Below are 11,479 nucleotides of genomic sequence, written 5' to 3'. Positions count from 1 at the left end.
TCTGCTCACCTCCATAGCAACAGAACACATTGCTAGCCTCAAGGCTAGGGATGTGTCTGTACAGCAATGTTACCGGTTGAAAACCAAGGTATAGTTTTACAATTCCTGATAAGCCGCAATAATCATATATTTGCACTTCGATTTACTCACCCTTCCGCCGGGAGCCCCTTCATTATACTCTGCTACCATCTCTCAGCCCTCCTTCATTGTAATAGACATGTTGCTAGCCTCTAGGCTAGTGATGTGTCTGTACACTCTCGGCCAGAAACTGTCACTGGGATCGAGTTCCAATCACTGCTGGGTGTTCTTGTATGTGTATCCGCGTGAGCCTTATACACACGCTAGAGAAAAGTCAGCCGAGATCATCGTACTGGGCTCTTTCGGCTGAGACTATAGCTTGTGAAGTGTGTGTACAGCTTCCCCACGGCAGATCAATGAACAAGGAACAAGCATGTTTTCATTTTATCCTTCCGCTGCAGAATGCTTGTTCACCTCCCATCATCTCCCCTCCCCCGATTGAGCAGCTCTGGCTGAGCAGCATGTCTGTACAATACTCACTTATAGAAATGTTGCTCTCATCAGGCCCGGATTTAAATCACAGGAGCCTATAGGCACAGATGTCTTGGCACCCTAAATTTTGCCCTCTGGGAACCCACAAACCCCCCACCAAACCGCACCGCAAGTGTGCTGGCTGTCCCAGCTGTCACTTCCCCCTTACTTCCCTTGCCCATCATAGGTAGCTACAGGTGTCCGTTAGCATTAGGCGACCAGAGGTACCCTCAGTATTAAGTAGCAAGTAGTGCCCCTGACTGAAGGGAGATCTGATCAGTGAAATGTCAAGAACTGGATGAGTAACCTTTCATGTATGCTCAGCTTGGAACTCAGCATAGGGAAGGAGGGAGGAGCTCAGGGAGCGCCTTTCCATCATCAGACGCCTGTAGGGACGTGCCTATAGCTATAGGACTTTATAGTAAATCCGGCCCTGGCTCTCATGATTGACTAACATTTGTTAAAGGATACCCGAATTGACATGTGACATGATGAGATAGACATGGGTATGTACAGTGCCTAGCACACAAATAACTATGCTGTGTTCCTTTTTTTCTTTCTCTGTCTGAAAGTGTTAAATATCAGGTATGTAAGTGGCTGACTCAGTCCTGACTCAGTCCAGGAAGTGACTACAGTGTGACCCTCACTGATAAGAAATTCCAACTATAAAACATTTTCCTAGCAGAAAATGGCTTCTGAGAGCAAGAAAGAGGTAAAAAAGGGGAATTTGAATTTCTTATCAGTGAGGGTCACACTGTAGTCACTTCCTGTCTGAGTCAGGACTGAGTCAGCCACTTACATACCTGATATTTAACTCTTTCAGACAGAGAAAGAAAAACAGGAACACAGCCTAGTTATGTGTGTGCTAGGCACTGTACATACACATGTCTATCTCATCATGTCACATGTCAGTTCGGGTATCCTTTAAGGGCAACAGATATTGCATGTGTGTACGGGACTCTAGTCGCAGTGATGCTTCTTTATTTAGTGCATAGAACAGAGTTTTAAACATGCTACACACTTTCAATTTTGGTCAATCAATGACCAATTTTACCACCTCCATGTAGAATTACCTGGACAATCTGCTCATAGTATTCAAAATCTGTTCAATTGAGCGAAAAATCGTTAAATCGATCAGATAATTATGATCGGAAGTGAAATATCATAATACATCGTTCACTACACCATCAATGAACCAATCTTTGCTTCCTATTTATCACAACCGACAAGAAAATCCAAATTTTGGTTCGACGAAAATCCAATCGGACGATGTTTTTAAAATCAACCGTAATCGATTGTGCCCATCAATGGAGATTATTTTTAACCAATCCAATTACATCCGATCAGAATTATCTGAATGCTTGATCGATTTTTCGATAGAAATTGGACCGCCTTTAGAGGAGCTAAAATTGGACAATCAAAATTGAAGGTGCGTATCAGGCTTTATTCACCACTCATTGCCGATACGTTCACCGTTCTTGTTTACAAAGTCCGGTAAGGGCAAATATCTATTCGTATAAAAATGCTGCGAGGTGTTTATGAAGAAAGCGCTTTATATTTAGTAATATTTCCTCGCGCAGGATAAAAGGGATTTCGCCATCGCCACGTCGTTCCACCTCCGTCCACTCTGACAGCTTGACAGCTTCCATTTGGCAGGCCGGGGATAAAGGCATTTTAATTCCCTCGCTCGGCACATGATCCGCGGAGCGGCGGCTGATAGAGCGCCATTACCTCCATTTCTGGAGATTTCACGCCGTTCTTCACAGCGTAACTCGCGGAAATCTATTTCCACTTTTTTTTTTTTTTTTCCATGCAAGGAAACGCTGATTTGCTCCTCTTATGCCCGAACGAAGCTGATTGACATTTTTATAATTGAACGACTTCGTTTCGCCTTAATAGGAAAAAAATAGTTTTCATTCCCGGGATTTTTATGCATTTCAGAGGTAATGTTACATTGTGGTAGAAAAACGATACTAAATAATTAAACTGAAGCCGTTGCTTAAATTGTTCTTTGTATAAGAAAATGGGGACGCGTCCGCATCACCAGACCGTGTTATTATCTAAAACAACAAAATAGATTTCTTGCCACAAATAACAGCGAAAAAGATGACTCCCAAATTTCTGCTGTCTGTTTAAAGGAATACTTAAGTCAAAAAAATAAAAATGATTTTTACTCACCTGGGGCATCCCTCAGCCCCCTGAAGCTGTATGGTGCCCTCGCAGCCTGGATCCGATCCTCCTGTCCCCGCCGGCGGCAACTTCCGGGTTCGGCGACATCTGCTGACAGGCTGGGAACGCAAGTGATTCTCCGCGTTCCCAGCCGCTATATCACCCTCTATGCTGCTATAGCGTATATGTTATACGCTATAGTAGCATAGAGGGTGATATAGCGGCTGGGAACATGGAGAATCACACACGTTCCCAGCCTGTCAGCAGCTGTCGCCGAACCCGGAAGTAGCCGCCGGCGGGGACAGGAGGATCGGATCCAGGCTGCGAGGGCACCATACAGCTTCAGGGGGCTGAGGGATGCCCCAGGTGAGTAAAAATCATTTTTTTTTTAACTTAAAGGGATACTGTAGGGGGGTCGGGGGAAAATGAGTTGAACTTACCCAGGGCTTCTAATGGTCCCCCGCAGACGTCCTGTGCCCGCGCAGCCACTCACCGATGCTCCGGCCCTGCCTCTTGTTCACTTCTGGAATTTCAGACTTTAAAGTCTAAAAACGACTGCGCCTGCGTTGCCGTGTCCTCGATCCCGCTGATGGCACCAGGAGCGTACTGCACAGGCCCAGTATGGTCTGTGCCTGTGCAGTACGCTCCTGGTGACATCAGCGGGATTGAGGACACGGCAACGCAGGCGCAGTCGTTTTTAGACTTTGAAGTCGGAAATTCCAGAAGTGAACCAGAGGTGGGGCCAGAGCATCGGTGAGTGGCTGCGCGGGCACAGGATGTCTGCGGGGGACCGTTAGAAGCCCTGGGTAAGTTCAACTCATTTTCCCCCGACCCCCCTACAGTATCCCTTTAAGCATTCCTTAAAGAGGAACTTTAGCAAAAAAAGGGGGGAAAAAAATCAATACATTGCAAAGTGAGAAGTTAAAAAGGTACTTATCCGTTAGCTGGGCACATCCGGCCGACATGGATAGTAGGGAAAGATTTAACTCTGGTGGAGTTTTGTCGCCACCTGCCGGATGCGCCCGGCTAACGGATAAGTACCGTTAAAAAATAAGAGATCAAAAAATGATTGATATTCACCATGTAATTTGTTCATATTGTTAGATCCACAATCAGCTTGCAGACATGAAAAAAACAGACAGCACCAACTGCCATTATCTATAACCACACCCACTAACAATGCGATAGGCTACAAGGTTGCTTTTTTATGGATATACATATACACAGAGAGAGATACTGGTTGCTTGGCAAGCCATTATTTACCACAATGCAACGAGGTTCACAGACAGGAAAGTGTCAGGACCATGGTCATGATATCACACTGTGGGAGGGGTTTAACAACAATATTAGCCACACAGACCCCCTGATAATCAATTTGATAGTGATGGGAAGTCCGGCTCTTTTCAATGAATCGATTCATTTGACTGGGGAGTGTGTGGCTAGCAGTAACTCATTGCTAGTCACTCCCCTCCCCTGCTAATTGGCCCAGATATCTATTATTCCTCTACCTGGCTCCTTCTCCTTCAGCTGTGTGTTGTGGGCCGTTTTCCACTAGCTGCGTTTTTGCCAAAAACGCAAAACGCATGCGTTTTGCTCATTCTCAGGCCCCAGTCACACTTGAGCATTTTGCTGGCGATTTCGGCAAAACGCTCAAACGCTAGTGCTTTTGAAAGCGCTAGTGTAATAAAAACCTATGTGCTCGTTCTTACTTGGTCGATTTGTGCTAATTGCCGCAAATCGACCAAAGTCGCCAAACGCAAACGCATCGCCTGCACCATTTTCAGGCGATTTCCCGGCTATCGCGTTTCAGTGCTATATAAGCGCTAAACGCGATCGCGGAAAAATCACTGCGGTGTTCAGTGATTTTTCGGCTGAAAAATCACTCACGCAAAACGTTTTGCTCTTTCAAGTGTGAATAGGGCCTTAAAGAGACTCTGAAGTCTCCTTAAAATCACAATTTTATTTTAAAAACCTCTTAAGTATGTTTGCCTTGTAATCCATCTCAGAAATGCAAATTCCTAGTTGGAAATGACTTGTTGGAATTCCACGGCTGGTCTCTAGGCACATCTGGTGAGCAGTTGTCACCCATTTATTGTTCCTGATTCTGGTGTGTCAGGCGTGCCCTACAACATCCAGTGCCCTGGGAACGCGGCACGCTAAGGTAGTGCTGACAGGTGGGAATCCACTGCTGCTACCAGCTGTAAACGAGGCCTGACACTTTATATGTAACGGTGCAAAGGACACTGGTGTTTAAAAAAAAAACTAAGGAGGCTTCCATAGCATTGTGTGGAAAGGTGAGCTCTGCACTTTTGAAACGCTTCTGCACCTTATTTGGCCTGAGGAAGTGGGCATAGAACCACGAAACGCGTTGCCTGTGCTCATTAAAAATTAATTATCTTTATATATATGAATTTGTCGTTATTGAGGTAAGCCACCTCCCCCCCCCCCCCCCCTTTTCTCTTCTATTTGTTTTGAAAGGGGTACTGAAGAGAGAGGTATATGGAGGCTGACCTGTTTATTTCCTTTTAAGCAATACCAGTTGCCTGACAGCCCTGCTGATCCACTGTCTCTAATACTATTAGCCACAGCCCCTGAACAAGCATGCAGCAGATCAGAGGTTTCTGACTTTAAAGTCAGATCTGACAAGACTAGCTGCATGCTTGTTTCTGGTGTTATTCAGATACTACTGCAGAGAAATAGACCAGCAGGGCTGCCAGGCAACTGGTATTGATTAAAAGGAAATAAATATGGCAGCCTCCGTATACCTCTTACTTCAGTTCCCCTTTAACTCAGTTTTATACACTCCTGGGCACCTATTACCCCCTTTGTGCTTCCATAGCGTAGCTGACTTCCATAAGTACCACTCCCCTGCCTGTCTAGCTGAAGCTTTTATTGCTGTCTACATCACTGACCCGGAACAACTGTGCAGGTCAGATGTTCAGAGGTCACAGACCTTGTTCAGGTCAGCGAGTCAAACAGATTCTATTTATTTTGCATAAAAGATGACGCCTTCTGGAGATCAGCGATTTCCACCTATTATTCATTGTTTATCAGTTTCCAGTGATTACCACTATTCTGAAAAATGATCATCAATAAGTTACCATTGGCATACTTATGAAGTGGCGACCAGCGGGGGAGCCTTATAGATCTGACTCACCGTTTCAAAAGTGAAGAACTGTCCACCACCATTTGCACAGATATACAGCCTTTTCTGAAGTCAGTGGCAACCATCTTTTTATAGGGGGCAAATAGTCAGTCGCCAAAGGTGGTCTAAGGCTCTGTGAACCCCGTTTTAGAAGCTAGTTTTCATCGTCAGAACGGAACGCAGAACTTGAAACAGTGTAATTTCCATGATTTAACTCAACGTCCGAACTCCGATGCTAAAATCTGAACTCTCCCAATTCCGTGAGCTTATCCCTAGTGGCCGCACTTGTGTTGTGGGTTGGGGGATTTATGGTGGTCGTACTGTTATGGGGTGGTAGAAGACTCCAGGTTGTGGGGGTGACCCTGAGGCTGGTTTCACACTGCAAACTGGCGGTAGCGTTGCGGTGCCGCATCACCAAAGCCAGGCCTTCAGGGAACACCACTTTAGTATACGGTGTTCGCTGTCCGGCCACCAGCCAAGCAGGAAGTGACGCCTACTTGTGGTCAGTTCCTGCTTCAGGTATGCACAAGCGTAAAAATATGCTTCTGCGCATGCAGAGACGTATATAGAGGGGTGCAGGCATGGCTCATGCCATGGGCGCCACAGCACCATGGGCGCCATGCCTGCCCCTATGTTGCAACACCATGCCCACCCCCGTGCCTCCCCATCACTCAGACCCCAAATCCAATTAGTTCTGTGATCTGGGGATGGGGAACATGACAGAGAGAGAAAAAGAAGACATGTTTCCAAAAAAGTAACTTCAGCAATATGCCAAGCCAAAAAATACATGCAACATGAACATGGGAAAGAAAGGGGGCACAAATTCAGTGTTTGCCATAGGCTCTTTATTACCCAGATACGCCCCTGTGCGCATGCGCACCACGACGTTGCAACGTTGACTTTTTAGAAAAACCCTGCGTTGCCATAGACTAACATGACTTCCGGGCCGATGCAGATCGCCGCAGGTAGCCACTGGTCCTGCGTGGTAACGTAGTTCTGCCTCGGCTTTAGATTAGGGACTTCCGGCGCAGCGTACTGCAACGTGGGAAGTATGAACGTCCCCATAGGGTTCCATTAGGCTGCGGTAACAGTGTGGCAATTTTCGGAACCGCACCGCGCCAGTGTGAAAGGGCCCTGAGGGGAGGGGAAATTGTACATTGGGGGGCTCATGATTTCTAGTTAAGCTCCAGGAAGTCAGCCAAGCCAGCCTTGTCTTTGGCGTTATTGAAAACAAATGAAATCCATTTTGTTCAAAGGCCTGTCTCTTGTACGGATATTAATATCTAACACGCATTTCACACGCGTGATCCGTGGCTTGGAATAGCAATGAACACGCATAGAGCCGCGCTTTACATCCCGGAGAGATTACAGCCCACCTCATTAATGGAAACGTATGCATAAACAAACGGGGACGTATCGCGGCAACGCCGCCATGGAACCTGTAACGCTCTTTATGATTAGTGGGAGCACGGGATAAATTGGAAGGATACATTCCTGGATTTCACCTGGAAAGGCAGGAATTGGAGCGGCGCGCTGCATCGCATTAGCATTTCTAGCGCAGCAGACGCCGGGATCACTGCATTGTTTAATAAGAAGTGCTTCATTCCTGATGCTCTTCTGCATTAGAAGAGGGTGTTTAATGTGAGAGCTTTCCATGCAGCGGTTACTGTAATCTCAGCGCTGACACCTGGGACCGCTCGCGTCTCCACGCTTTCCCCGCAGGGCAGATGCTAACCAGAGCAGGATCATCAACTAGGCAACCTAGGCGGGTGCTTGGGGTCCAGTGGGCATCAAAGGGCCCACCTGCCACCTTCTTCGACCTCTCTCCAATTTAGCTTACCAAAATGAACACATGGGCCCCAAATCTACTGCATTGCCTAGGGCCCCAATACATCTTAATGTATCTCTGTGCTAACTGCTTGTGGGGTTGTGGGGGGCCACATTCACAAAGATCCGCACAAAAGGGCCTGTTCGTAAGGAAATGGTAAACTTCTAACAGTGAAACTGGTAGTTTGGGTGTGACGTGCGGGAGATTGACTGGGTGCAACCATAGGTGCTATTGCAACTGAATTCAAATAGCGGGTAGCAGTTTTTTTTGGTCACCAGTTTGGATATAGTACAGATGAGCTCCCCCTAGCGGTGGTGAATGTGACGGCAGTGTAAAAATGTGGCTATTGTCTAGTCCAGGGGTCGGCAACCCGCGGCTCCGGAGCCGCATGCGGCTCTTTTTCTCCTTCGCCGCGGCTCCTAGGCGGCTCCAGTGTCAGTGGCTGACTGGCTGCGGGGCGCATGTGACGTGTGCTGTTGTTGCTGGCCGGCAGCCTATCAGAGAGGCCGCTGGACCAGTGCCGTGCAGGGCTTCGGGCGGCCATTTTCCCGTAGCCCTGCAGGCAGGACGTGACGTAGGTAGAGCATCGTGGGAGTTGCGCGCCACTAGGTCGGGACCGGAGGTCGGGACAGTAGTGATGGGAATTCCGGCTCTTTTCAGAGAATCGGCTCTTCTGAATCGGCTCCCAGTAAAGAGCCGGCTCTTACGGCTCTGAATCGGCTCTTCATTAAATATCACTAGACACCACTCAGAATCGGATTAAAAGCCCCGCCCCATCTCCATGACAACTCCAGACTGCTTCTCTGACTGGTCTTGCTACTGCTCTGCTCCGCCCCAAACACTCCTACAAGCTGCAAGAGGAGGACTACTCCCAGAATGCCTCAGCGCCCTTTATTACGGAGCAAAGCAGAGCTAAAAGGGGCGGCTGAGGCATCGGCTCTTCTCAGAGTGAGCATCGGCTCCTCTGATTCACTTCAAAGAGCCGGCTCTTAGAGCCGGCTCGTTCGCGAACGACCCATCACTACGGGACAGGAGGACATCGTGACAGGAGGTCTTCTGACGAGGTGAGTAAATGGTTTTTTTTTTCAGATCTGCTTGAATTGTGCATATGGGGGTCATATCTGCGAACTATCTGTGCATATGGGGGTCATATCTGCTAACGATCAGTGCATATGGGGGTCATATCTGCTAACGATCAGTGCATATGGGGGTCATATCTGCTAACGATCAGTGCATATGGGGGTCATATCTGCTAACTATCTGTGCATATGGGGGTCATATCTGTGAACTATCTGTGCATATGGGGGTCATATCTGCTAACGATCAGTGCATATGGGGGTCATATCTGCTAACGATCAGTGCATATGGGGGTCATATCTGCTAACGATCAGTGCATATGGGGGTCATATCTGCTAACTATCTGTGCATATGGGGGTCATATCTGTGAACTATCTGTGCATATGGGGGTCATATCTGCTAACGATCAGTGCATATGGGGGTCATATCTGCTGAAGGATTGTGCATATTGGGGTCATATCTGCTGAAGGATTGTGCTTATGGGGGTCATATCTGCTAACGATTTGTGCATATGGGGGTCATATCTGCTAACGATTTGTGCATATGGGGGTCATATCTGCTGAAGGATTGTGCTTATGGGGGTCATATCTGCTAACGATTTGTGCATATGGGGGTCATATCTGCTAACGATTTGTGCATATGGGGGTCATATCTGCTAACGATTTGTGCATATGGGGGTCATATCTGCTGAAGGATTGTGCTTATGGGGGTCATATCTGCTAACGATTTGTGCATATGGGGGTCATATCTGCTAACGATTTGTGCATATGGGGGTCATATCTGCTGAAGGATTGTGCTTATGGGGGTCATATCTGCTAACGATTTGTGTATATGGGGGTCATATCTGCTAACGATTTGTGCATATGGGGGTCATATCTGCTAACGATTTGTGCATATGGGGGTCATATCTGCTAACGATTTGTGCATATGGGGGTCATATCTGCTGAAGGACTGTGCATATGGGCATATATATATATATATTATAGCATTATATATAGCATTAAGGTAAGAAACAATACATGCAGTGTTAGATTTGTTTTATAATGGTTTTGCGGTTTTGCGGCTCCCAGTTTTTTTCACTTTTCGAAAACGGGTCCAAGTGGCTCTTTATGTCTTAAAGGTTGCAGACCCCTGGTCTAGTCAAATGCTGGGTAGCAGCAGTGACTAGGTACCGCGGATGACTGTGAGGATAGTGACGGTGGAGTTTGGTGGCGACTCCAGTTAGCGGCGCTGGATAGCAGAGCCGGGACAAGGTCCTCCAGCACGGCAGCACCCAAGGCTGAGACACCAAAGTGCACCCCTCCATCCCTCCCACCCCAGCCGTCACACACTGATTGCTATTAGACTAAGAGGCGCCCCAAGGCCCCCGAACACCTTAATCTTTGGTTATCTGGCTTGCAGTCACTGCCATGTATCCCCTTTTCTTATTTCTCTCTGCTTCAGACACAATAGGGGAATGATAACTGAGTGAGTTGTGTGCCCCCTCCTACACTGCGCCCTAAGGCTGGGGCCTCTCTAGCCTTAGCCTTACCCTGCCCCCCTCCTACACTGCGCCCTGAGGCAGGAGCCTCTCTCACCTCTGCCTCATCCCTGCCCTGCGCCCCTCCTAAACTGCGCCCTGAGGCTGGAGCCTCTCTTGCCTCTGCCCCCCCCTGTGCCCCCTCCTACACTGCGCCCTGGGGCTGGAGCCTCTCTCGTCTCTGCCTCATCCCTGCCCTGCGCCCCTCCTACACTGCGCCCTGAGGCTGGAGCCTCTCTTGCCTCTGCCTCGGCCTGGCCCTGCTGGATAGCAGTGGTGTAAGTCTTAGCCATAGATAGGGAGTAGGTTAATGTTGGCTCTGTTCACAACGGGGTGTTGCGGTGAGATATAACAGACGTGTAAAACCGAAATGACGTTCACAGTGTGTCTAGAGACCTTCAACCGAGATGATCACTAACATCTGAAGTGTGGATGCAGATTTAGTCTGAAGGCAATCTCTTGTCTATAGATTTTCCCTTCTGCTGCCAGTCCTTCAACCAATCTTGCTTCAGGGAGGAAAGCATTCCGTTGGCATGCATTTTCTGATTGAGCACTACTGTATTCCCCTCGGAGGAGGCACGCGGGTGAGATGTCTGCTGCCCGTTGCCTCTCTATGAGGAAGAACATGCTTAGTAGTAGTCAAGCTGAGTGTGTAAATTCCCACACTAATCTCTCATCTGCATGACTGCTGGTGGTGTGCTTCGCAAGTCCAGCTATTATTGCATATCTGTTAAGTTAGTCTGGTGCAAACAGGTCCTGACAGCATTGTGGTCATCATGTATTGCTGGAGCACGCTGGCCGCTGGAGCATACTGGTCACTTGAGCACGCTGCCCGCTGGAGCACGCTATTCAGTTGAGCACGATGGCCGCTGGTGTACGCTGGCCACTGGTGCACGCTGGCTGCTGGTGTACGCTGGCCACTGGTGCACGCTGGCTGCCGGAGCAAGCTGGCCACTAGAGCACGATGGCCGCTGGAGCACGCTGGCCGCTAGAGCACGATGGCCACTGAGGAACGCTGGCCGCTAGCGCACGATGGCCGCTGGAGCACTCTGGCCGCTAGAGCATGCTGGTCACTTGAGTACACTGGCCGCTGGAGCACGCTAGTCAGTTGAGCACGATGCCCGTTGGAGCACGATGGCCACTGGTGCACGCTGGCCGCTGGTGCACACTGGTCACTTAAGCATGATGGCCA

This window comes from Hyperolius riggenbachi, chromosome 6, assembly GCF_040937935.1.
Source record: "Hyperolius riggenbachi isolate aHypRig1 chromosome 6, aHypRig1.pri, whole genome shotgun sequence".
NCBI lineage: Eukaryota > Metazoa > Chordata > Amphibia > Anura > Hyperoliidae > Hyperolius > Hyperolius riggenbachi.
This window is presented reverse-complemented; position numbering follows the sequence as displayed.